The sequence below is a fragment of the Arvicanthis niloticus genome, chromosome 1 (genome assembly GCF_011762505.2).
Source record: "Arvicanthis niloticus isolate mArvNil1 chromosome 1, mArvNil1.pat.X, whole genome shotgun sequence".
NCBI lineage: Eukaryota > Metazoa > Chordata > Mammalia > Rodentia > Muridae > Arvicanthis > Arvicanthis niloticus.
In genome coordinates this window covers 130,044,663-130,071,949 of record NC_047658.1, presented here as the reverse complement: position 1 = coordinate 130,071,949, position 27,287 = coordinate 130,044,663, and the positions used below count along the sequence as shown (strand labels likewise).

At 40.9% G+C, this 27,287-nt stretch overlaps 1 long non-coding RNA gene across 2 annotated transcripts in view; it reads left to right on the top strand.

Annotated features, from left to right (window-relative positions):
• The window catches only part of LOC143435518 (uncharacterized), a 68,851-nt gene extending 45,259 nt beyond the window's left edge, over positions 1-23,592 (top strand). The window contains exons 2-4 of one of the 2 annotated variants that reach the window (XR_013105890.1): positions 15,953-16,092; positions 21,608-21,738; positions 23,436-23,592. This is a non-coding gene — a long non-coding RNA (uncharacterized LOC143435518). Of the gene's footprint in view, positions 1-15,952; positions 16,093-21,607; positions 22,039-23,435 lie in introns of those variants that run through there. The other variant, XR_013105889.1, reaches the window with a different exon arrangement.
• Positions 23,593-27,287: the final 3,695 nt, after the last annotated feature.

The following is a 27,287-nucleotide window of genomic DNA, read 5'->3' as shown; positions in this document are numbered from 1 at the left end:
CCTAGTTTTGTTGATTTTTTTGTACAGTTCTTTTTGTTTCTACTTGGTTCATTTCAGCCCTGAGTTAGATTATTTCCTGCCTTCTATTCCTCTTGGGTGTATTTGCTTCTTTTTGGTCTAGAGCTTTCAGATGAGCTTTTAAGATGCTAGTGTATGCTCTGTCTTGTTTCTTTTTGGAGGCACTCAGAGCTATACGTTTTCCTCAGCACTGCTGTCATTGTGTGTCCGGCCATTGGAAGGGTATCCAGGCTCCTGACAGGAGGTCTAATCTCCATTCAACCTGCACCCTTCAGTCACACAGGTGGAGGGCATGATAAACAGGCCCTAGAGAGCTTTACATACTAATGAGGTACCTGAAGGCCAGAGGGTGGAGCCAAATAAGCATTCCTCCCCAGGCCCTCCCCTTCTTCCCCTCCCTATTTAACTCAGGTCTGCCCTGGGTTTTGGGGGGAGTGGGTGCATCCAGATCTTTCCACCATCCATCATGCCAATAAACCGGTTTTGGACACCTGAGGACTTTCTCCTTGTGTTGGGGCTGCACCTTGTTGGAGCCTTGGAGAGCCTAACTTCCCGCTGGAGGAACCCAGAGAGTTCCTAGCCAACTACACACAGCTTGGCATGAGGAACCCTGTGCTCTCCAGCCATTTTACCTACAATTGTGTCCCATAAGTTTGGTTATATTATGCCACCTCACACCTGTCAGAATGGCTAAGATTCAAAACTCAGGTGACAGCAGATCCTGGTGAGGATGTGGAGAAAGAGGAACACTCCTCCATTGTTGGTGGGATTGCAAGCTGGTACAACCATTCTGGAAATAAGTCTGACAGTTCCTCAAAACATTGGACATAGCATTTCCTGCAGACCCAGCTATACCACTCCTGGGCATATACCCAAAAGATGCTCCAACATATAACAAGGACACATGCTCCACTATGTTCATAGCAGCCTTATTTATAATAGCCAGAAGCTGGAAACAACCCAGACGTCCTTCAACAGAGGAATGGATGCAGAAAATGTGGTACATCTACACAATGGAGAACTCGAAGTGATTAAAAACAATGACTTCATGAAATTCACAGGCAAATGGACAGAACTAGAAAGTATCCTGAGTGAGGTAACCCAGACACAAAAGAACTCACATGGTATGCACTCACTAATAAATGGATACTAACCCAAAAGCTCACAATGCATGTGATACAACCTACAGACCATATGGAGTGTAGAACAAAGGACAATCAGGGGGTGGATGCTTCAGTCCCACAATGAGGGCAGAACAGGGCAATTGTGTGAGATAGAAGGAGATGGGGACAAAGGAGGGAGAGAGGAAGAGAAGGAAATAAGGGTGGCAGAACCTGGAGGACAATTGAGAGAGGTGCAGAGGGTCAGGAAGTCAAATAAAAATAGGTAGTGGGGGGTGGGGGGTGGGATGAGGAACCAAGGATTGCCACTGGTGGGTCCCAGATACCAGAGAAACGTGAGGCTCCCAGGACCTAATGGGATTGATTTTAGCTGTAATGCACAGAGAAGAGGGAGAGAGAACCTGTGGAGACTACCTCAAGTAGATAGGCATGGATGGAGTCACCCACACGTCTCAAAGTTCTTTAAATTCAGAAATGTTTCTGTCCAAATGAAGAACAGGGACAAAAATATTGAACAGAGACTGAAGGAAAGGCCAGCTGCGGAACAGCCCCACCTGAGGATACATCATGTCTGCAGGCACCAAACCCAACACTGTTGCAATGGTCAAGAGATGCTTGCAGACAGGAGCCAAGTGTGGCAGTTCCTGGGGAGGTTCAGACAGCAACTGACCAATGCAGAGGTGGATGGTTGGCACCAATCATCAGACAGAGCTCAGCTAACCTGGTAGGGGATCCTGCAGAACTGGAGGAGCAGAGGGGGATTGCAACCCCTTTGGAAGAACAACTTAGGGTGGCCTGACCACCCAGTTGCCCCGGAGACTAGACCACCAACCAAGGAGTGTACCGAAAGGGATCTTTGGCTCCAGATACATGTAGCAGAGGATGTTCTTGCTGGACAGCAACAAGAGGGTTCTGAGGAGGTTTGATGCCCCAGAGTAGGGGGATGCTGGAACAGTGGGGAGGGAGAGTGTGGGTGGGTAGAGGAGCAGTCTCATACAGGCAAAAGGTGGGGGGAGGGCAGATGTGGGATGGGGGTGGTGACAGAGGGGTAACCAGGAAGTGGAATATCATGGGATGGGGCGTTGGTAGAGGGGGTAACTGGGAAGTGGGACATCATTTGAGATGTAAACGAATGGAATGATTAATAAAAATTAAAAAAAAAAAAGAAACAATAAAAAAAAAACAGGAGGAACCCAGAGATCTACAGAGAAAGACTGAGAAGCTAAGACTCTTTACAAAGGAATAAGGAGGGGCAGTAGACAGAATTCCCTGGAGGCTGGAGGTATAGGAAGATAACTGGGAGGAAAGACATGATAAACTGAGCTGCATAACCAAAGACGGAGAAGCCAGCCTGCAGCCATCTTGCAGCACCTTTGGGAATGAGGAAAGACAGGACTAAGAGAGCAAAAAAAGTAAGTCCCGGTGGCCTCTGTGGATGTGAGCTTAAGGTCACACAAAGGGAATGTAGATGATGCTTCTTCAATGGCCAAGCTATATGAGTGTGGCTCTGTGATAGTCTTGTCTAATTTGGTATTTTTTTTTTTCTTATCAAGTTGAGCAGCTGAAGAGCCAAGGAAAAAAAGAACCTGAGTCAAGGCAGGCCCCAGTGTTCCAGTGCATGGAAGAGAGTTCAAGGCTGGTGGGCAGACATCAGAACTGAGAGTGTGAAAAGGGAGAAGCATTAGGAGTACAGAGACAGGAGGCGAACGCAGGGCAGCATGTGATGGGCCAGGCTGGAAAGCAGCAATCCTGGAGTGGAAAGTATGGTGGGCAGCAAAGGCCTGAGGGGCGATTGCTCAAAAGAATACGCCTTCAGCAAAGACAGAAGCCAGAAATAAAATAAGTGCATTGGTTTTCAACATGGATCTCAAAATCACCCAGTGGTATGGTATATAGACGTGGCATTGAAAAACACAAACGCTTGAGGAGAGATGCTGGGAATCTTGTAGGGTAGTTGCTGAATTTATTCCATGACATAGTAAATAGTTATTGAAGGCAAATGAATACCCACACTTTGCCATGACAGGGTCTTTCGTCACTCATGCATTGTTTCAAACTGTTTTCTTCTACATTTTAATACTCAACTCAAGATGACCTAACTAATTCTAAATATCATAAAAGATTCCCAATCAGGTCCCAATTTTTATTCTTGTTTTATTGTGACTGGTGTTGTTGTTAAGATTGTTATCTCTTGTTTCCTTAGCTTTAAAATCTGAGTACTCAGGAAAAAACCATAGACCCTGGGCAATGCTGCACAGTTAGCTTACACACACTTCTACCACATTTTTTGTTTCTGTTTATCTTGCCTCCGTTAGGCTATGAGGAGACTGATTTTATATCACAGTAGGACATATTGTTATAGCAGAAAGAAGCAAACAAAGCAGAGAGAGAAGGTGAAAGGGGGAGACAGGAGGGGAGAGAGGACAGTAAGGAAAAGGACAAGCAGAACTTCCCATGAACCAGCCCTTGCTGAGAGAAGATGTCTCATATGTTAAGCTGCGATATAATCTTAAACTGAGGACAATTACATTTTTCATCTTGATAGGGCTTGGGATTTAGTTTCTTCTCAATAAGTTTTGTATCGTGTGGTTGTCTGGTAGAAAGTCTATGATAAATCTACAGTCGTTTGCCACGGTGAGCACAACAGTAGCAAATTTGAATTCACAGTACACACTTGTACTCAAATAGACAAGATACACTTTAAGGAGATATTCCTATGCAAATCTGTGCTTCCCAAGTTAAAATTTAATAGAAGGAAGAATATTATAGCGTATGGGTACATAAATACACTATGTTTTGTTTCAGGAAGTATAAATGTAGTAAAATACTTTTCTTGTGGTTTAATACAAAACCTTCCAAATAGATCATCTACCCAAGAATTTTTAAGTGAAACATGAAATAAAAGCAAAATATAGTCACTCTCTTCCTGTGAAATATGAAAGGATTTAATTTTCATGTTCAAATTCATCATCATTTATTGTTATCCAGTGAGACTTCCATCTAAGCAGATTTTAAAGTTGCCCATGTCAAATATTTGTCAACAAGTCTATGATGGGAAATGACATTTGCAAAGAATTACTGTGAGGGCGAGACTCAGTTTTTCCCATGGAGACATGTAAGGGTGGGTTTGCTTTAGTGCATACTCTCTATAACATTGGCAATTGGAAGATTCTAATTTCAAAAATGATCAGTGAGGGTGATTCCTATGAGGATCGGAGTCATTTGACAAGAAAAGCAGCAATTGTATACGAAACATTCCATTTCTAAGAATATTTCCCAAGTAAATAAAAGGTACAGATATTCCACAGTGACACCCATTTCAGAGTCATAAGCTCCTTGTCATTCCAATCTGCTGCTGGGAGCACTGACTGGATGCTGACAGGCACAGATGCCCCTTCTGTGTCACAAGAATTCATTCTATAAAGTTCAGGTAATTACTCAATTTTATTCCTTCTGTGTGCTAAATAGAACCAAACTTTACTTTAACAGAAGGTTACTTATTTTTATGTGTTCGTTTTGTTGTTGTTTTGCATGCATGTATGTCTGTATTCTACATTTATTCAGACCTGGTACCCTCTGAGAACAGAAGAGGGTATCTGACCCCCTGGGACTGGAGTTACAGATGCTTGTGAGACTTTGAGGGAATGAACTGACAGAGGGAAGGCCGAAGTCACAAGTACTGGACCCAGTAAACATGCATGCATGGGAACTGCCCTGTGAAAGATTCAGATGAAAGTCAGCCCCTGTCTGACAGAACTAGAATTCACTGACTGCTAAAGGAACCAGGGGAAACCAGAAGCCTTGCCATCCATGCTTCAGAAAGAGCTGAGCAGCAGCTGTCCTCCACTGATGCCCCAGAGCTTCATTCTTCATTCTTACTTCATCCGAGATCGAGCTCCCACCACACCCACCCTTCTCTTCTCTGCGCTTTGCTTTAGTGGGCACCAAATGCAATTGCATATCGTGCACAAAAGGAAGATTGACTATTTGTTGTTGAACTGGGATAGCTTACATGACTGAACAAACCGACTGCTGAAAATTAAAACCTACAAGACTAGAATGAAACTACAAAAAGGATAGCCACTGGCCACATAACCAGGAACATGGCCTGCAATATTGTTGTAGTTGTTGTTGTTGTTGTTTTCTGAAAAGGCAGGTTGCTGACTTTGCCAGGGGCTTCAGGATTGGCAGGGGCATAGAAACAGTTTAGTTCCATATGAGTCAAACAGGGTATTAAGAGTTCCTTTGGGAGAATTTTCCATTTAAGAAATATTTTTTTTCTATAAATAGTCTGTGAAACCAAATTTTAAAATCATTATGAGACTTCTCTAATCAAATCTGTCTCCTAAAATCAGAAGCAATTTTGGCAGCTCTCTTGACAACAGCCGCACAATCTGCCACATGGCCTTGATGCTCCTGGGACTCTGTGCTCATCACTGTAGGAAACAGCTTAGCTGAACTGCCATTTTGGAAACAGTCCTTCTCTCAGCAGAATATAATAGATTTTACATCACACAATGAAGGGGGAGAATTTGTCCATCTTTCTTAGAGCATGATGCCCTCTCAATGTATTCCAAATTCAGTTAATCTTCAAAGAAGTTTGACCTACCCATAATTTTATAGGGCATGGGTCACAGCCTGACCCCATTTGAAGAACGATGGCTATACTTTGTGAAGCTATATTCTTGAAAGGAATATTAGTGTGATGCCTTTATCCTTTTTGAGAATCCATTACAGGGTACTCCAAGGCCAAATTAATTTCTGGAAATGTCTTATTGGATAGCAGGGCAAGCAGGCCGAGTGGGCATGGCTGTTACTGATTCTGTAGCCAGTAGCTATGAGGAGATCTGAGACAGACTAGACCAACTATGTTGCCAGAGAAATTTTTGATATTCCAGAAAAGATGCCAACAAGGTGTTTCAATCCTGTAGAATGAGACATTCTGAAACCAGTGGAGATATTTCAATCAGGCCATTACACTTAATAAAAATCTAATGGTTTGCCCCCCTCCGCCCCCCACTTTCCCTTCAACTTCTCCCACATTCGATACTACGGTTGTAGAATACAAATACTATTTAAAGGTTGGCCCAGTGCTCTGAGAATTAAGTTGCTGAAATAAACAGATCATGAAAGCTCTAGAATATTTATTTTCTTCATGATGATATAGTTAAGGGTTGACAGAACTGCCCTTATTTGAGGATCCAAATACTTAAGAATTCATTTCCAGCAGAGTTAATATAAGTTTTTTTAATGTTTTAACATTATAAAGTGAGGAAAATCTGTGTTCTTCCTGAGAACAAAGATGTTATCTCCATCACTCACCACTAAGACACACACACACACACACACACACACACACAGAGAGAGAGAGAGAGAGAGAGAGAGAGAGAGAGAGAGAGAGAGAGAGAGAGAGAGAGAACACCCAGGTTCTCTTTTAAGCTGTGTGGAAATTGCTACCGGATTACCAGAGTCCCAGCAACAAGTCCCACAGAAATATTTTTGTGTATTTAAAATTTCTTTTATGTTTGAAATTATAATATAATTATATCATTTTTCTTCAGTTTTCTCCCTCCAAATTGTCCTTGCTCTCTCTCAAATTCATCGTTTCTTTTTTTCATTAATTGCTGTTATATGCACATAAGTATGCGTAAATACATATGCATTCCTAAACATAACCTAGGCTGTAATCTTGCACACATGCTTTCAGGGCTGGGTGGGAATGGATAACAAGTAGGTAGGATTTTCCCTAGGGAAGACTATTTCTCCCACCCTCATCGCTCCTTAGGTGCCTGTAGTTTGTGTAGAGATGAGGCCTCGATCTTCCCCTCACCCACTTTGGCATGTCCATTGTTGTCTGTGTTCACCTAATGTTTAGGCAGTCATGCTGGTGAGATTTCATGGGTACAGGAGATACAGTCTTACAGATCTTTTAGTCTTACAATCTTACAGTCTACAGTCTCTCTGATCCTTTCTCTGGCTCTTAACCCTATTTCCTCTTCCACGATGTTCCCTGAGACTTAGGCAAAGGAGTGCTTTGTAGGTGTAACCTTCAGGACTGGCTGGGCTCCACAATTCTGCATTTTGACTGGTTGTGGTTTTCATTTCCAAAATATTTATTTTTCAAAAGATGAATAGAGTAGGACATTGTTTCTTTCTTTGGATTAGGAGAGGGCTTAGTTCTTTAAGCCTTTAGGCCATCTCAGCAAATAGGAGACTTGTGACTGAAATCACAGCTGTTTTAAGACAGGGTCTCACTATGTAGCCATGGCTGGCCTTGAGAACACTGTATAGACCAGGAAGGTCTTGAACTTACAAATATCTGCCTCCCCTCTAAGAACTGAGATTAAAGGCGTGTGCCACTATGACTGGTGTTTATTTTTATTTTTAGTTACACACATACACTGTGTATGGGTCCTCTACAAGAGCAATACATGCTCCTAACTGAAGAGCCAACACTCCAGCACACTAGTTACCACCGAGAACGTGTGAAGCTTTTTGCCCTTGTTCATTTACAATGTTCCCTTTGAGATACGATTATCGCACCTCTATAACCGGGGCTCCCTTGGAACTTAAATGAATAATGTCAGTTTATCAATGGGCTTCAGCGACAGAGAAGCCACTATTCACATTTCTCAGAGTTGCTCCCTTCTATCACATGCTCACAGGGTGCTGTCAGAATGAAGCTGGCTGAAACAGATCAACATTTGCCTGGAAATGTGAGCCGGGTGATGGTCATTTTATAAGAATAAGGGATATCCGCTCAGCGTTCCCCAATGACCACCTGGTGTGGTGGTTAAAATACCTACTCCATAACCCCTCCATCGCTGAGACATTGGATCACCTGAGACTCCTCATGATAATAGGCTATTAATGTATTACTAGGCACACCAGAGGATGGAAACCAACGTCTCCACACGAATCCCGTCCTAAGCTCTTTTGTCCAATTGACTTATTTTCTACTAAGATAGTATTTAATATTTAATCATACATACATGCATAGATAATAGTACATTATTAAAGTAGTGTTTGTGTCTGTGTGTGTATATGTCTCTTTGTATGTGTGTGCTTGGGTATGTCTGTGTGTGTCTGTGTGTGTATAAGACACATACTGCTGATTTACCAATTAACATTATAAAAGCACAGACACACCCCCTTTGGTGTTATTCCCTCAAACTGTATTGTGAGAGAAAAAAATAAGGTCCATTAGAGTTTATGCCTTTGGGAAGAACTTGATGACTTGAGATCCTTGTCTATATGACAAACTGAAGTAATCTCATCTTACGCCATTTAATGTGGCAGATAGGTCTGATGCTATGTTTTTCTGAAAATATCTCTTTCCTTCAAAGTGCATGAGCTTTTTATAAACAGTGTAGCCAAATTAATAATATGCTTTGAGATCATCTGAGATTGTGATGTACTTAACTTGCTATTTTGTATAAAGTCAAGGCATCAGGAAGGTTGAGAAGAACTGCTTTAACAGACAAGAAACCTTTCTCCTATTCTTCTCTAAGAGTCCCCAAGCTCCGTCCATTGTTTGACTGTGTCTGTATCTGTCTGAGTCAGCTGCTGGGTGGAGCCTTGCAATAAGATGGAAGGGGATAAGAACTCCACAGGAAAACCAAGAGTCAATTAACCTGGACCCTTGGGGCTCTCAGAGTCTGAACCACCAACCAAAGAACATACACAGGCTGGACCTAGGCCTCCCCACTCATCTGTAGCAGATGTGCAGCTTGACCTTCATGTGGGTCCTGAACAACTGGAGTGGGGGCTCTCCCCAAAACTGTTGCTTTTATGTGGGATATGTTCTACTAGCCGAGCTGCCTTGTCTAGGAGGGAGCTCCGAGCCTCACAGAAACTTGAAGTGCCAGAGTGGGGGGATATCGGGGGGTGCTACCTCCTCAGAGGAGAAGGGGGAAGGATTGTTGGAGAGGATGGCTGAGAGTGATGTGTTTATAAAAAGATAGAGAGGAGGGGTATATTCTATAGAGGTGTGGTGAAGTGTGGGGGAAGGGGTCCCTCCCTGAGCCCATGCTGAGGCAACTCTTTCCCCTGAGGGACCAGCCACACAATGGTATAGTATAAAATAGAGTTTGTTCAAGGCATCGGGAGGGGAGTCGAGAGGGTAGTAGAGGGAGAGAGAGAGAGAGAGAGAGAGAGAGAGAGAGAGAGAGAGAGAAAGGAAGAGAAGAGAAGAGAAGAGAAGAGAAGAGAAGAGAAGAGAAGAGAAGAGAAGTAAAGTAGAGAGTAGAGGGGTGGAGGCTGCCCATGAGCACGGAGAGAGAGGGTGGAAAGGAATGGGGAGGGGGAAGGAAAGCAAAAGCAAGAGAGCAGGAGAGCAAGGAGGGGCCAAGCAGCCCCTTTTATAGTGAGTCAGGCACACCTGGCTGTTGCCAGGTAACTGTGGGGTGGAGCTTAGACAGAATGCTAATAGGGAGGGGGCAGTAAGCCGGATATAAGTTGAGTTAGAAAGAAAAAAATTGAATTAAATTAAAATTAAATAAAAGAAAAACGAGAGAGAACAAGTAACTAGCTTTCTAGGCTTTGGGTTTGCCATACAGACAGCTTTTGCAACCCAAGCTAAATATATATCTTTAACTTAAATTGTGTATTCTTCCATGCCCCGACCCAGAATAAATGTATGTTTGTGTTTGTGTTGTGATAATGGTTTGCTTAAAGCAGCCAATGGACTAGAAGCAGCCTTAATCAAAACAGATGCCCCATAAATATTGGAAACAGCATGTGGCTATAGACTGACAATGCCTGTTGGCTGTTTTGAGTGTTACTCTTGGTCAGTTGGGGGTCTGAAAAATAACTTCTTCCTTTGCAAAACTCTGTTAAATATTTCTGTAAGGAATCTATTGGCCCTTTCCCATACACACAGCATGAATCAATAAATACAGAGCAAAACCCCTTTGTTAGAGACATATCACACACACACACACACACACACACACACACACACACACACATATACACACACACACACACCTCATGCAACAGACTCAAAATCAGAATAGACACAGGCACAATGCACAGGAATCAGGAACAGACAGATCACACACATACAATAGCCCTAAAACAGACAGGCCAGTAGCCACCAACTACAGATGGATGGAAAACCCAAGAAATGAGGCAAAGTATTTAAATTTGGGCTCACTCTTAATTAAACAGTGCAACCTGGGGGTTCTGCCTTCATTCTTTAGTGCTGTATTGACACATTTTAATGCTGTCTCTGCACTAACATGGGTAGGCACCACAGAAGAAAATGGTTTTAACTTCATCTATATCTATTAAAAACCCATACTGAAGCCAATTTGACCTAACATACTGCTTATTTGGCAGTTCTTAATTTTACTTCATTAACTCCACCGTAAACCATACAGTAGTATAATGACTTAATGATGTTAGTGAAAATATTTATTGAAAAAAATTCTAAAGAACCTCTGCTAATAGACTGATTTAATTCATCTCACCTCCCACATGGTATTAAAAGGTCAGTAGGTAATTTGGCAGTCATCAGAATATGTCAGACAAGGTAGGGCTTTGTGAGGGGGCTGGAACAAACACAAATTGGTTTAATGAACTTTCCCATAGCCAACACATGCAGAGCCTTGATCCATTACCGTGGACAATACAGTCCATGGTGAAGGCCACAGCATCTGTTCCCCACCACAGGCATGCATAATGGGTGTGGTGACTATGAAGTAAAAACAAACATGACCAAGATATGGCAGGTAGAGAAATATGCAATAACTATAACAGGCAAGGAGAACATCCGAGTTATTTCCCAAACAATACCCTTATTAGGGGAGCCTAATATATCTACATAGAAAGGCAAACTTCTGAGCATGCTCAATTTAAGGTCTAACTTAAAAGAGTGAAAGAAGGCAGACATACTTGGGGACACTGTTAGTGTAAGGTCATGGAGCCTGCATTTGAAAGTTTAACTCAGCAGACAGGATGCCTCTGGGCATGCTCACCTAGAGTCGTAAAGTTTGGCTGAAAACAAAGGAAAGGACATTTGAAGTTGCTTTAACCTAGGAGTTTGCCTCTCCAGTGTCTGCCTGGCTTAGTGGCTGCTTCCACCTGTTCGCCCCATGCTGGTTTTTTTTAAGGATTCTGAAAGTTGAAAAACAAGAAAGGAAATCTCTCACTTAAACCAGATACTTTTCTTGGAAGTTCTCCCCAGTTGAGATGCCAGAGGCATATCTATCTCCCTCTAGCTACTTAGTCTTTTTGAAAACACATTTTTTTTCCCCTCTTCTGGGCTTTAATGTCCTGCCTTATTATAATTATTGGCTCCTTCTGAAAACCACCACGACAACAGTCCAAAGCAAGCAACTTGTCTTGAATACTTTGCGTTAATGTTACGTACCAACTTATTCTCTCCAGGCTCTGTTTATTAATTTCAAGCTAATTCTGCAGTTTGCATTAAAGATAGTGAAAGGTCCGGGACTCCCCAGAAGGGGGGTCCACTAGAGTCACAGGATAGCACGCACCCAAAGGACACACGAGAGACCGTCTTGTTGTAAAACACATGAGGTGGTTTATTAAATCAGAGCTCTGGGCCAGCCCATATCTCCATATCTCACATAAGAGATAGAGGGACTGACCTCGTGGCTCAGGGGTCTAGCGCTTATATATGGATGGGGTGGGGAAAAAGCGAACTTTCTCGCGGGTGCACAGGATTGGTTGTTTTACTTTTTGGAACACTAGTAGGCCGTACCATGGGGGCAGGGTGTAGTTCCTCCCTTGGCCAGTCAGTTTCTGGGATGTTCTTAACAGACCTTTGTCTTGTAACTCTCCCTCCTCTATAACTAATTAGATGGGCCCAAACCTGCTGGCAGGCACTTTTCTTCCCAAGGTCTAAGGCGAAAAATTTACACATATTTCATAAAATGGTCTTTATAATTTTTCACTCTACAATAGTTTAATTTGACCATTTTAACTTTTGAATACATTTTGGAATATCTTATTGCACCCAGTAACATTGAACACATTAAAGGCATTAACAGTAACATGGTTTTCTTGCTTGCCTACATCCTTAAGCATGCATATCTATCCCAGTTTAAGCTACAGGTGTACTGCAGAAATAAAAAGTGCAAGCAGTGGTATTCATCAAGGAGAGAATGGGGTGGGGCGTATGCTTAGTAAAAGCCTCAGGTCTAGGCTGCTGGCTAAAAGAGTTAAAGTGTTTCTCTAAAATATGTTATTATCAGTGTGACCACTCTATACACAAGCCACACTATCATAATAGTGGCCTGGTTTTGTCTTCTCTTGGCTCACCTTCCCAAACATCGTCAATATTATCAAGGCCATGAAAAAGAGAATGAGCCTTCTTTTTATGCACAGCTATTTTCTACAATGACATTCTCAGGGCAGAGTCTAAGTCTGCAAAGAGCACAAAGGTGATCTTCTTGCTTTGAAGTTTTCACTCAGAACTAGCCTTGGGCCACACTGTAGACCAGGCGAGGTTCTCAAAGCAGTGCCAGTTCTCTCCTTTCTGTCCTACTGTCTCATTCCCTCTCCTGTCCGGCCTGACACAAGGTCTAATCTCCATTCAACCTTCACACTTCAATCACGTACACAGGTGGAGGGCATGATGAACAGGCCCCAGGCCCAAGAGAGATTTACATACTAATGAGGTACCTGAAGGCCAGAGGGTGGAGCCAAATAAGCATTCCTCCCCAGCCCCTCCCCCCTCTTCCCTTGCCTATTTAGCTCAGGTCTGCCTTGGGTTTGGGGGGGGCTCACATCCAGATCCATCCACCATCCGTCATGCCAATAAACTGGTTTTGGAAACCCATGGACTTTCTCATGTGTTGGGGCCACGCCTTGAGGAGCCTTGGAGAGGCCTTTAGTGAGCAGCCGGGCCTAACTTCCAGCTGGAGGAACCCAGGGCATTCCCAGCCAACTATGGCGTGAGGAACCCTGCTATTCTCCAGCCATTTTTACCTACATTCACTTCAGTCTCTGATGCATTAAACCTGCTCTCAGGGACAGCCTGAAAATAGCTTTTGCATGGCCACCCACAGGGATCCGGGTGCTCCACAGTAGTTTACATCTAGACTCTTTGGAATTGAGGTGGAAGAGTGTTTAATTGTTTAAAAGGAAAGCAAGAACTAGTTTATAAGTACACACACACACACACACACACGCACACACACACACACACACACACACACACACACACACACACACTCCATCAACAAATTGAATGTCCAAGATTTGTGAACGTGAAAGCAGACTGATGGGTAAGCCAACTGAACTTGCAGAGAGTCTGCATACCTGTCAAAGATTAGACTCTTAGGTGAACTGGAGAGAACACTTGAGGATAGTTCAGTTGTCTGGGAGAAGTCAGGAACTCTAATGGAAATTCTGTTTGCAACTGATGCATGAAATGAAAAGAGGAGACATTAGTGGAAAAAAGCCAACTCAGAGCAACTGTGTGTATCAAACTACATCATGTAAAAGGGCCATCTACTCCCACCATTGAAAAGACTGATCAGCCTCTAATTTAAAGTCAATGCATTAACTTGCAGAAATCTCCAAACCTCTAAATGGTGTTCTCATTTAGAGGGAGCAAAGGCCCAAATGGAATGAATGTATAAAACATAAACCAAGGAAGCTTTCTTTGAAAGTTGTCAAATCCTGTTTCCTTCTGGACTGTTTGGCTGAGATCAGGAATAAGCATAGTTTGTAACACAGGTTCGGCCTCTCCTACTTGGGGTTTAATTACAGCAGATTATACAAGGCATCTCCTGTAACATCTCCTACCCTGTTCCATTCAGAGCTGACATAAAAGATTTCATGTTATTATACATCTACTCTTCTCTACCAGGCTCTAGGCTATGTGTTTTATGTATGACTTTGCTATATAAATACAGCTACTAGACTAAATACTCAGGAAATGGGGCCATAGCAGCATGGTAATGCCTCTTTAGCTGGCTGATGCCTTCAAATATCAAAAGCATCTCACAGAGAATAGGGCCATGCATATAAAGCAACATATTCTCATATTCACAAAGCTAGTTTCCTAAGGTTGTCTTAAGTGACCATGGACTGGGTAGGAGAAATATATGGTTTTCTAATCTGGAGTCTAAGAGTTCAAAATGAAGTTGAGAGTAGAGCCAGCCTCCCCATGGGACATATGGAGACCCTTCCTGCCTCCTTACAGCTCTGATTGTCAGCTGATCATTTTGTTAGTCCTTGGTTTGAAACTGCAAAACTGTCTTCAGTGCTTCCAGAAGCACATGGCATTTCAGCTGTGTGTCTTCATCTTTACAGAGGTATCATTGTACATGCTATGAAACCAGGAATCCACTCTCCTCCAGTGAAACCTCATCTTGCCTAAACACATTCACAACTACTTTCAAATAAGATTATATTTTAAGACACTAGGGTTTATGCCTGAAGTGTGTCTCACTTCAGGGAGAAAGATGTGTTTATGACCTAAACACATTTCATAGTTCCTCCCATACCATGTGGGAAGACCAGCTTTTAAATTTTTAATCTATTTTTTAACCTTTTGTGTAAATGTGGTATACATGTGTGTGTGTATGTGTGTGTGTGTGTGTGTGTGTGTGTGTGTGTGTGTGTGTGTGTATGGAGGGGTGCAAACACCAATGGGGAGGCCAGAAGAGATTATCAGTAATCCTGCTCTATTATGTCCCATCCTGTTCCCCTGACACAAGAGCTCTCATTGAATACACAGCTCACCATTTGTGGTAGGCTAGTACATTCCCAGGGTTCACCTGTCCCTACCCCACTTGGGTTACAAGTACATATACTCATGTCTAACCATTACATGGGTGGTAGCAATTCAAACCCAGGTCCCCATGTTTGCAAACCGAGTATGTTTAACCACTGAGCCATATCTCTAGCTGTTGGTAAAGATTATTCTTAAATGTTTTAGTTTCTAGGTTATTTAGTATAATAAAAAACATTTGAGATTAACAAACCATTATAAACTATTGGTAAACTGTAATATAAAAGTGAAAGTAAGCATATTATAAAAGCCACCAAATCTTCTTTTTACTCTCATGCTCATTCTGCTTTTGTAACACGTGGTAAATACTATATTTATTGCAATGTTCTGTTCCCAAAGTGTTTAGTTTATAAATTAGAAGGAAAGTTATTAATGCTACAGTGAAGTCTCCTCTGTTGAGGTTAGAGATGTTAGGAAATTAGGAAGTATGATTCTCTTCATTAAAAACATTGGAAACAGGATTGTAGATATTATTACAGGTGAATTAGAAGTTATTAATGGTTATATTTTAAGAAAGATGTGAATATGTTTTTTTTACCTATATTGGTGTCTTGTTGATATTATACACATAAACACAAGCTATGAAAACTCTTAGTCATGTCTGTCCGATTATCTGTGAACAGATCTGAGAAAGCCATACAGTTTTAAAGAGGATTTCACAAGCATATTTTCCACTATCAGTTAAAAATTCTTCCTATGAATAGTTTCATTTAAAGCATAACACTGTATCCCATGAGCATGTATAACTGTAGGCCAGGTCTAATTAACAGTCTAATTTATAATTACTCACAACTTTGAATGCCAACAATTAGGTCACTATATCTTTAATAGGAGTTTTAGATTAAAGAAGCCTTTGACTATCTGTAACAGTGCTAGTGTGCTTGGCTCAACTCTTTTTTTGTAGATCAGATGAAGTTATATTTTACTTTAACTTATATCCAATTAGCATCTCATTGCTTAACCCATATTAGAAAAGAGATTTGCCATGAGAATCGTTGTGTCTACATTGTTTACATGCAGATTAAAGATTTTTTTTTCCCTCTAGGAAATTATTAGTCATGGTACCAACAAAAGTGAGCCCATGTCTTATCCCATGGTATCTTCCTGAATGCCCAGATCCTAAGGAAAAACCCACAGTGGAAGAGGCTCTGGAGGAAGGATGTACTGTTACAGCTCTCTTTACAGGTATATAAACTCTGTACCTGTCCTTCTAAGGAGGTTTTGTAGAAACTAGAGTAGGAAGCCTGGATGAACTAATCTCAAAATCATGGTATCATCTAAGAATAAAACCATAACAAAATCAAGTGATGTGTTTTTAAACTCAAAGTTAATTTTTATAAATAAAAATGATAGTTTTTATTTCATTTGGACAAAAGAGAAGAACAGTCAAAATTTAAAATCTCTCTTCCTATTGCACAAAGCTGGCAACTTCTAATGTTATTTCTTCAAACAGTCTCCAAAAAATAAACAATCATATACAGGCACATACTTCTCATAATACATAAGGAAATATGTTCCCCACGTTCTTTCATGATACCCTTCCTGCCATATCAATCTTTTTCACTTCTAACTGGAGCTGTGAAAGGATGGGTGCACCATACAATTATAAAGGAGCCATGCAGTATCCAACTATGTGCTATATCCCAGTAGATAATGACAGTTTGATTCCATATTTTATATGGCACAAACGCAACAAAATCCTTTGACTTTACTGTGGACACAGCACAAGTCTGGCTGAAAACATATATCTAAAGGAGCCAGATTAAAATTGTACACATTTTATCTTAGAAATAGCCAAATGCTCCCTGAATGTCTGGACAGCTGTGTGGTTGTGTATGCTCTCCTACCTGCTGACACCAGGCATCATCAAACACACTACTCTCTTCCAGTTTGACCTGGAAAAATGGAAGGTTTTGGATGAAACTAATATAGGTATAATAGCAGTGCTTCCTAGTGTTATTGTCTATGGACTGACAAGGTGATGCCCATGTAGGTTCACATCATATAAGTACAGTATGCAAGCAACTTTCTATTTTTTCTTACATTTGATCTATTAGATGATATTTGATATTATTGTATCGAATTTTTGAGCATAATACATCATTTAGTAAACTGTAGAGTCTGGGTAGTTCTCGTACCCCTGGAAGACTATGAGTAGCCTAGGAATCAAGGAGAGGGTTTGTCTTTTCTGCATTTATAACTGCCCCTGGCAGATGTCTCATCACTGCCTCACAGACCCAGCCGCACTCATGGCCTGGACACCAGCCTGTCCAGATTACTGGTCCTTCACCTTATGACAGCTAGCAAGTTATTCCTCACATCTTAACATTGGCCGTTCTCATCCTGTAAAATCGAGATAAATAATAGCCATTTCTTACCATTGCAATCAGGATCAAACAAGATGGCATAATAGCATAATAAATAGTGTTTCTGACCTCCAGTAAGTGTATTGCATTGATTTTTTTATTACTGTGTTTGTGATGATGCAAAGAACGCTCCTATTTTATTAATTGAAGAAAGAAAGAGGCTGTGTGCATTCCCAAGCCTTAAACAGACACAGTTTCCAGGCTGGTTTTAAATCAATCTGTGGATAAAGATAGGTTTGAACGTCAGTCAATTGCACCAGGGTGTCCTGTCCAGAAATTGAGGATAAAGGTCAGCCAGTCCCTGAACACTCTCGCTTCTAAAAGTCCTTTAAACTCTAGTTACCTCAGAGGTCTCAGGATTCTGCTCAAATCATCCACTCACTTTGCATGCTGTGTGTTAGAATCATAACTTTTTTTGCTTAACCAGTGGCATGTTCAGCCTCCAGTGTCAGACACAGTGGCAGGTTCTTCTGCACATGTGTTATTTTGTATAGAATTTTGTATAGAATAGGCTGAATTTTACTCCACTTATTTGATGCACAATGAAGCCCATTTCCTTTCCTTTAACCCAATTAAATTTTTAGTCTTCAGTGTATGCTAGGTTAACCAAACTAATCTGTACTTTGAAATGAGAAACAGATCTCTGCTTTCTGAGATTTTATCTCTGACCCAGAATTATAGAATAACTCCATTTTATAGTGGGGAACCAAAATACATCAGTTTATATGAAAATATATTATTGTTACCATATTAATCAACTATGATAAACAGTGTAGTTTGCCTTTGATCTATCTGCCTGCATGTGCGTTGTTTAAAACAAAATCATCTATAAGTTAAATTCTCAGTGCAAATGTGCATGCACACACACGCATCCTTTATAATTGGTCTATGGGATATACAAATTTCTAGAAAGAAAAATAAGGTTGTTTGTATTCTGGAACTCTCACTTCTGTGGTTTAATTGTGTGACTCCCGCTCCCTTGTTTCACTCAGCCTGGCCCTTCATGGCTTCCTGACAGCTACCCTCATTCAGAGTCTATATTTAGCAAGTTCTTCCTTTTGCCTGGACATCCTTTGTCCTTCCCAACACGAAGTCTCACGATTCACCCTTCAAAGACCACATCACGTTCTGCCCTTATTCCCCATTTTCTTCTTACACAAGTCTGTGAATGTCAGTTACTGGAACATACATCTGAAATAACTGCTTATCTTCCCATTCGTGGAGACTCTGATTAGAGCATTAGTCTTCTTTTTCCTCCGGAAAAGACACAAACAGTCAACAAGTGCTATTTCCTTTACATGTAGTATTCCTATGTAAGCTCATCTGTAGCCCACTTTACCAACAAATATATGAAAAAAAAATCAACAGAGGATTCCTTTATTTCCTTGATTAATTTTGATGCCTTTTAAAAAATTCGTTTTGATTTCTAGATTGATTTTCCTGATGTCAGTCAATGATGTAAGAACTATAGAGAACTATAGAACAAAGCTTTGCTTTTTTTTTTTTTTTGTCCCAATCTTCCCACTACTGGAGTGAAGTTGTGTGGAGAGAGCTATCATAGGTTCATGCCATTTCATAGTCACCTAAAGAAAATGAGGTCACAGTAGCCTCAAGGTCATCATTCAAATTGGCATTATGAGTGTTTAACGTGGCAAACAAAGTAGGTCAGTGCATCCTGTCCCCAAGGGACTTGTACAAACAAATCAATAATAAACCTTGAAGTAATATTGCCTAAGGAAGCACCAGAAAGTTTGACATCATCACCCACTAGACTTCTTTCATTCACATCAAATGTCACAAGGAAGCTTTGACACAGAGACTTAGTGTCAATTAGCTCAGACAATGATTATTTTCAACATTGAATCATCAATTTACAACGTATCCCGAAATATACAAGCATCCAGGGGCAAGCCCTGTCTATACAAGCATCCAGGGGCAAGCCCTGACTATACAAGCATCCAGGGGCAAGCCCTGTCTATGGCAGAGGCTGGGCAGAAGAATGAGGAGTGGAGTAAAGAAAATATTTACTGCTGTAAAGAAAAGATAAGTAGCCTAAGTTATCTGCATGCAGTCATGCTGCACAGAAACTGTACTTGACTTTCTATGCACAAAACCAAAAATCTCAAGCTGCCGGAACAACAGTGTCTGATGTGTTTTCTCAGTCTATAACCACGATCATCACAACACTTACAGGATACCACAAGGACTCTCTGTGACCCCTAGTATATCTCCAAACTCTAACCTGGTGTTAAGACCATTTACAGATGATGCCCTAAACATGCTAGAGAGATCTATTTCACTAAAGGTTAGCTCTAATCCGCTAAAGCAATACCGGCTTTCTGAGTATGCATTATACATGGAGGATATGTTTGTTCAGCTGTATTTCCTATGGGCAATTTATAAAACCCTGCCAAGGAGCCATTTCATCATAGATTTACCTATGTGAAATCTACAGTGAGAATAGAATGGGTACTGATGTCACAGCCTTCAGAATATGAGCACTGAGCCCAAGCCTAAAGCTTCAGTGAGGGTAGATGGGCTGTGAACCCCAGCTTCAATCCAGCTAGTTCTTTGATGGGCAGCAAGAGTGGGTATAGAATAGACCTTTTATGGACTTGTATCTCATAGAGAACAACCTGTACTTTGGAGCTTAAGGAAGACAGGGTCTTGAGTCTTTGTGTCAAATAAGCAAAAGCATTTATTATTGAACAAGAAGTGTAGGGACCTCTCTGATACTCAGCCCATGAATGTCCTCTTCATTCAAATCTAAATTTCAGGAGAGGATTGGAAGCATGAAGGAGACAACTCGTTGCTTTTAAAGTACTGGTAGATAAATAGAAACTCCTCGCGCAGATTTGTAATAAAGAATTGCATGTATTGTAATCTCCTTTAGTTTTTAATTGGCAATCAAATTTATGTAATACATGATATCCTAATATGTTTACAATTTGGGATAATTAAATCAGTCCATCACTTAATTTGATCATTTTGTGGTAAACACAATAAAATTTATTTTTAAATCAATTTTGAGGTATGCATTGCATTTTAATCTATTCTAGCCATCCTTTTCTACAACTATTACTGAAGATTTCTCCTCCTACATGAAATTCAGTATGCTTTGATCAACATTTCTTTCTCTCCATTAAAGTCCCCCTTCTCCGTGGAGCATCATGCTTCACCTTCTTCCCCATTCATTTCTTTTGATAACATACATGGGATCCCATTGTCTTTCCTTTGTGTGCCTGCCTTATTCCACCAAACACACTGCTATGTCCACCTCTCAACCCATTTCAAAGTCTCTTGTTTCCTCTCCTCCCTGTGACATCACCAGTGTCCTCCTTGGATTCTAGGTGGGCATGCTCTCACCTTTCAGCTCCCTCACCCTCCTCCCATGTGTTCATCTGGACACTTTCCAGGTTTAGTTTCTTTAGCTGATTCAACTTTCCAAATCTATCTCACATCTCCTCCTCTGTACTAGTACTTCCTATGGTTTCCATTACTTTCCAAGTTAAATCAGAGGGCAGCTATAATGCTAGTTACTGACCTAAGTCAACATTTAAAGCCTATTTATCTCCAAAGTTGAAATTTTAATTATCTATCAAATCAGCCCACATCTGCCCATCACTGGAGAATGTAAATTTAAAATAGAAACAAAATCAGCCCTTTTGACCCTAAGACATTTTTGTTGTTGTTTTGTTTTTCATTCTCATAATCTTTTGGCCATTTTAGGGTGCTGTAGACATTAGTAAGAAATGTCAATGCAGGAGCATTGGTGTTCCTTTTAGGAAGTTGTCTCCTGTACCAGTGAGTTCAGGGTTATTTTTTATTAGATTTAGTGAATGTGGTTTTTACATCAAAGTCTTTGATCTACTTCAGCTTGAGTTTTGTGAAGGGTGATAAATATGGATGTATTTGCATCCCTCTCAGGGTGACATCTAGTGAGACCATCACTAGCTGTTGAAGATGCTCTCCTATTTCCATTATATGATTTTGGTTTCTTTCTCAAAAATCAGGTGTCTATAGATGTGGTTTTTTTTTTTTTCTGAGTCTTCAATTTGATCCTATAAATCAGCCTGTTTCTATACCATTACCATGCAGTTTTTATTACTATTGTTCTATAGGACACCTTGAAGCAATCAACCCACAAAACCTTAGACCTAAAATGTGTCCTGCCTACATGATATGCAGGGACAAACATAGAACAGAGATGGAGGGTGTGATGGTTTATATATGTTCGGCCCAGGGAGTGGCACTATTAGAGTGTGTGGCCCTGTTGGAGTAGGTGTGGCCTTGTTGGAGTAGGTATGTCACTGTGGTCTTGGGTTTTGTCCTAGCTGCCTGCAAGCCAGTATTCTGCTAGCAGCCTTCAGATGAAGATGGAGAACACTCAGCTCCTACTGTACCATGTCTGCCTGGATGCTGCCATGTTCCTGCCTTGATGATACTGGACTGGACCTCTGAACCTGTAAGCCAGCCCCAATTAAAAGCTGCCTTTTATAAGACTTGCCTTGGTCGTGGTCTGTTCACAGCAGTAAAACCCTAACTAAGACAGAGGGTATGGCCAACCAATTATTTGCCCAAATTGAGACCCATCCCATTGGCAAAAACCAATCTCCGACACTATCAATGATACTCTGTTATGCTTGCAGACAGGATCATGGCATAACTGTTCACTGAGAGGCTCCACCCAACAGCTGACCTAAACAGATGCAGAGACTCACAGCCAAACATTAGGTAGAACTCTGCAAGTCTTGTGGAAGAGTTTGGAGAAAGAAATTATGGATCTGAAGACGTTAGGGACTCCACAGGAAGACCAACAGAGTCAAGTAACCTAGATACCTGGGGTCTCTTAGAGACTGAAACACCAGCAAAAGAGCATGCACGGACTGAACCTAACCCCACTCACATATGTAGCAAATGTGTATCTTGGTCTTCACACATGTCCCCTAACAACTGCAGCAGGTTGATGGTGGTGGGGAAATATCCCTGAATTTGTTGCCTGCCTGTGGCTCCTGTTCCCCTAACTGGGCCACCTTCTCTGGCCTCAGTGAAAAAGGATGTGTCTAGTCCTTCATTGACTGATGTGCAGACGGTATCTGGTGGGGTGGTGGTAATACCCATGGTGGGGAGGCTCCGCTTCTCAGAGGCGAAGGGGAGGGGAAGGGAGAAAAGGGAAGGAGAGGAGCAAAAAGGAGGGAGAAGGAGCTTCAAGAATGGTGAACTTGGAGATTGGGTGGAGGGATGCTATTGGGATGTAAAGTGAATTAATTAATTAATTAATTAATTAAAAAAGTATTTCCACTTGATAATCCAGTTGACCCACAAAATTCCCCACAAGTGATGTTACCAATTGTAGTGAATAAGACCCAGGTGAGCCCAGGTATCAAACTCATGATGTGGAAAACACATGTGCAGAGCACAGGTCCTAGAATTACTACATGGAGCAGGGTCAGACGAACCCAGTCACTATTTTTATTGAACTCGGACACCAGTGAGAAACTCATTATTGCTAAATCACTGGGTGTGTCTTCATAGTAGCAAGGTTTACCTTTACCAATACATGTACATTAGAAATTAGTTTTTGTATATGCAACTGATTTTACTACATGTTAAAATGATACCCTACACTTGACTATGTTAAATAATTTTGAAAAATAAATACTGTTTTTTTATTAGAAGTTGAGTGTGCCTTATATAAAATGCTTAGAACCAGAAATATTTCAGATGTCAGATTTTGGAATGTCTTCATACACATAATAAGATATCATAAGAATAAGAACAAAGTCAAAACACACAAAATTATTTACTTTACAATATAATTCAAACTCATACCCTACTGGTAACTTTATATAGTATTTTCTTCACCTGGATTTTGACTGGGACTTGTCACACAATGTGAAACATGGGATTTATGACATTGTGTTACTTGCTTTTTCTAAGCAAGTAACTCACTAAGCAGTGTGACATTCATACTACAGGAAGAAACCTTGACACCATGTGTATGATTTCATTTAATTATGAAGAAATACGTCAGATAGAAAATACCATTTGAAGAAATACTGTGTTACAGCACATACCACAAACGATTACTGTGTACGTCTTTGCTTAGTTTGTGATGCCTTTATGATTTTCTGACCATTTGCTGATTTTTCCCCCTTTTAGATACTCTCTCCCCTGCAGTTCTCAAGCAACAGAAAGCAAACAGCAAATCTGCAGTCTCTCTCCATGGCAGTTCACTCAATTGTTAATGTTTGATTGTCTTGAATCAACTAAGCAGCCAGCCTCTGTGCATGCCTGGGAGTGATTATCTGGATGAAGTTAATAGAGGTGGGAAGACCTCAATGCTCTAAACAGCATCATTCCACTGGCTGAATCTGGACTGAATACAAAGGAGAAATCTGGGTGAACATAGGCATTGATTGATCTCTGTTTGCTGATTGCAGATATGCTGAGGCCAATGCCTTGAATACCTGAAGCCCGACTTTCCTCTATGTATATACCATACCCTGAAAGTGTGACCCAAAATAAGCCTTCCCGTTCTTCCTCCCTCCCTCCTCCCTCCCTCCTCCCTCCTCTCTCCTCCCTCCCTCTCTCCTCCCTCCTCCCTCCCTCCCTCCCTCTCTCCTCCCTCCCTTTCTCCCTCCTCCCTCCCTTCCTCACTCCTCCCTCCCTCCCTCTCCCCTCCCTCCCTCCTTTCTTTTTTCCTTCCTTCCTTTCTTCCTTCTTCCTTCCTTGCTTGCTTCCTTCCTTCCTTGCTTCCTTCCTTTTTTGCTTCCTCTATTCCTCCTTCCTTAAGTTGCCTTTTTTTCTCCCGGTGCTTTGTCACAGCAGTGAGTCAAGAAACTAATCCAATCCCCAAATGAATCATTTTTGGTTTGTTTGTTTGTTTCACTCTCTATTCCTCCTGTGCACACATAATCCATTTTTGCATTTCTGCTATATGACACATCTGCAGAATGTTCACTATGCTAATGGCATAAAAACATAGTACTCATTATTTAGAGCCAGGGTGCAAATCAGTGGTGCCCTGTAGGCTGGCATCCAGAAGCATCTGTTTTGGCCAGCATCTGGGAACAACTGAATCTGCTGCCCTGATTCTTGCTGATTACATACAGTCTCTGAGGGAGATCTGTATTCAAAACCATAAGCAGCTTTGGAGCAGTACAGGTCTGTTGTGACTATAACCTTTACCTCTTACAATGTCATTTATAATGTTCTAACCCATGGGTTTGAACATGCTTGACCCATGGGAAGTTGCACTATTATAAGGGGTGGAAGTGTGTCACTGTGGGAATGAGCTTGAAGTCTCTACCCAAGCTTAGCCCAGTATAGGAGAGGGCGCCCTGCCTGGCTGCCTATGGAAGAGAGTCTCCCTCTGACTGCCTTTGGATCAAGATGAAAAACTCTAGGTTCCTTCAGCACCAAGTCTACCTGCATGATGTCATGCTTCCCACCACAATGATAATAGACTTTTGAAACTTTAAAGCAGCCCCCAGTTAAATGTTTGCCTTTACAAGAGTTGCCATGGTCATGGTGTCTCTTCACAGCAATAAAACCCTAAGACATAACCATTTTGTGTTTCTTCTTTATGCAAAGATCTGCAAAATAACCCATCACAGGGCCACTCTGCCTTGCTAATAACACAGCTGAGTGTGACTGCTCCCACCTAACAATAAGCTGTAGATGAACACATTGTGTGTGACTATACCAAAGCCCAGTAGACATATACCATACTCCTGCTTTAAGCTTGCTTTAGATATTATCTCATCAATACATATTGAGTCCCCAACAGAGGATACAAAACTGAGTATTGATGTTTAAAAGACAACATTATCTTAAAGACATAGTGTCAATATTGAAACCATAGCTCAGCAGTTGAATGGCTTGTGACACTTGAAATATTACTGGATCTATCTGTGTCTTGGTTTTCTTTTGCATAGAATGGGGACTACAGTTATGGTTGTTTCCTGAGATGTTATAGGAATTTGTAACTTATCACATGTACCATATTTTAGATGATCCTAGCACAGCACAAAAATGTTGTAACGTGCTGGCCGCCATCACCCCTCTCTTCCCTCTTGTATACCATCCCCAATACAGCACCATACATAGCATTATAAGTGTTAATAGCCCTAGCTTACAGGTTTAAATATAAAAGGATTTTTAAAAGAATTGACCACAAAAGCTACTACTATTTTCTACTTTTATTCTCAAAGCTTCAAAAGGGGCTCTCTGTTCAGGTCTGGAAGTATTTAAAATGTTCTCTGATATTGCATGAGCTTTCTGGGTTTATATATTTTTAAGACATTCTCTTCTGATCTTGCTTGATTTTTTATGTTTATGTGTTTTCCATTTGCCCATGCCAAGGTGTGGTGTTGCACAATTTGTGGGGTCGAAAGTAGGTATGGAAGAATGGAGAGTGTAAATCACGTGTAACAGCAGCCATGCCATATCTGTTGGCCAAACATTCTTTAAATAAAAGTACATGCAATACTTTGTGAAGAAGTAACATACTGGAGTTTCCTAGGGACATGGGTGAAACAAGTGTCAAACTAATCATGGACTTTACTAGAAGCCTATCCTGACATATTTTAAAATGTAAGTATCAGCTCAACCCTAGCTAATTCAAATCTTGTACAGTGTTAAAGGTGACACATTCACACCAATTAGTAAATGTCTCTCACCTAAGATTGTCATCAGAATGACAAACTAAACTGTCTACTGATAGTTTTCATGAGAAATGACATAAATTACTGTGCTTGTACACTATCAGTAAAAATCAAAGTGTGAATGAGTCACATCAAGGGACAAAACACAAGACAAGAAGCCTTGGTTCTCATTGCAAGAATGACCAGGAATTTGGGTGAAGAATGGAATTTAAATCTGAGGAGTATTAAGTGGCTGGGCTAAAGAGAAGGGTTAGTACAGAAAGGAAACATACAAGTTTGCAAAGTGCTTTGCAGAAGACAAAATTATTTCTAATGCATGTTTTCTGCATCACAGCAGGGATTTGCTCATGAAGCAGAGCATCATTCTGAAGTGTCCTCTTCTCCTGCTGATGAGTTAGCAGAGAGATGAAGCAAGGAGACTGAAAAGGAAGTTCCCAGCGTCAAATAAAGAGCAACTGTTGTAAATCCAGAAATTTCTCAGAAATCTTCACCAGAAAACTGTGGTTATGAAAGAGAACTTTGAATCTTTATCTAACAAATAACCACTGTCCTCAAAACTTCCTTTCTATTTGCTAAGATGATTAAAACAATGTAAAAATATGTACCAGGCCATTGGTAACTATATATCTGATTACTGGGATAGATAACATAGCTTGTGTAATTTGCCTTTATATTAAAACTTTTTCCCTTATTATTTAATTTTTTTTTTTTACTGGATTGCACCATTGATTTGAGCCTTTCAAGAAATACTTTAACTTGTAGAAAATTTCTTACACTGTATTTTGGTCAGATTCATCACTGTTCCTAGACCCACCCACTTCTCTATTCAGTCAACTCCATGTTGCCCTCCTCTTTTTAAAGCCATCAGGTTCAGTTTGTGTTGCTCAAATACTTTTAGGTGTGGGATCAACCTACCAGGGCTAGAAAATAAAAACATTAGCACCAGGAATGGATTACCTCCTTTTGAGTTCTGGGCTAGAAGATTCTCATGGACTCCTAAACAATACAGGCTACTGTCCTTGCACTTGGTTACTCTTTAGAACTTGATAATAATGACATATTACCAAGACCTTATAAACTTAAGTCTTAAAACATGGTGAAATCAAGCTGGTATGACATTGAAACTTTACTCTTACTAGCTAGCTTCCATAATTCTGGAAGGTTCTATACATGCTACCAGAGGAGAATAGTAATATTTAATAATACCCACTTGTGAAGCCTGTGGGCTACAATAATGATTGTCCTGACAAGATACCCACTAATGCAAGGTGGCACAAATGTTACAGGAGGCACCACCAGTTTCTGCTTGAATTTAAAATCTGCCCATGGAACCCATACATGGCAC